This window comes from Triticum dicoccoides, chromosome 7B, assembly GCF_002162155.2.
Source record: "Triticum dicoccoides isolate Atlit2015 ecotype Zavitan chromosome 7B, WEW_v2.0, whole genome shotgun sequence".
NCBI classification, from domain to species: domain Eukaryota; kingdom Viridiplantae; phylum Streptophyta; class Magnoliopsida; order Poales; family Poaceae; genus Triticum; species Triticum dicoccoides.
This window is the reverse complement of record NC_041393.1, coordinates 746,638,095-746,638,947: the sequence shown is the minus strand read 5'-3', so window position 1 is coordinate 746,638,947 and position 853 is coordinate 746,638,095.

The window sequence follows — 853 nt, the reverse complement described above, 5'->3', positions numbered from 1 at the left end:
CATCTGTCGCCAAACCTCTTGTGGTCCACATGACCAAGAAGTGTAGCCACCATCGCCACCACGGAGTCTGCAGGAGAGTCGACTGGGTAGCTCACCATCTGAGGCCGGTGCCCCAACATCATGTGCCAAACTTCTCACCCACGCCAAAACGCGTTGACGCCACTCACCAGGAAGGGAAGCAGTCACCTCCCATGGAACCCATGGGGCCCGTCCACGATAGAAGAGCGGAAGAATGCCACAATCACCGTAGCACCCCCTGTAAAAAGCACCCGGACACATGGGAAAAAATTATATGAAACCAGGTCTCATATAAACCAGGTGAGACATGTCCTGATGGATGACATGTGGCATTCACGAATCACAAAGTATCTAATCTCCCCCCTGATTTCAGGTGGGGGTGGGATAGATGCTTTGTGATTTGGGAATGCCACGTGTCATCCATCAGGATGGGTCTCACCTGCTAACCTGTGAGACCTGCTCTCATAGAATTTTTTTTCGACACATGGGGACATCTAGATCTGGCACGGGGCAACGCCTCGCCCCTGCACGACGAATAGATGCATGCACTACAAAAAAAAGACACATCCATGACATTTTAAGCCGAACAATTTTTTTTTCTGTCATACATATGACACTGCTGCTAGCTGAAGCCGATCGATGCTGCCTCTGGGATGAATAGTGAGCGTTGCGGGGGGTTTGGATGAACAGTGAGCGGTGGCGTTGCCTCTGGATGAACAAGAACCCGTGGTGTGGAGGGCTGGATGAACAGTAGACGGTGAAGGGGTGGCCGTGGAGGGGTGGTTGAACAGGACCCCGTGGTGTGGAGGGCTGGATGAACAGTAGACGGTGGAGG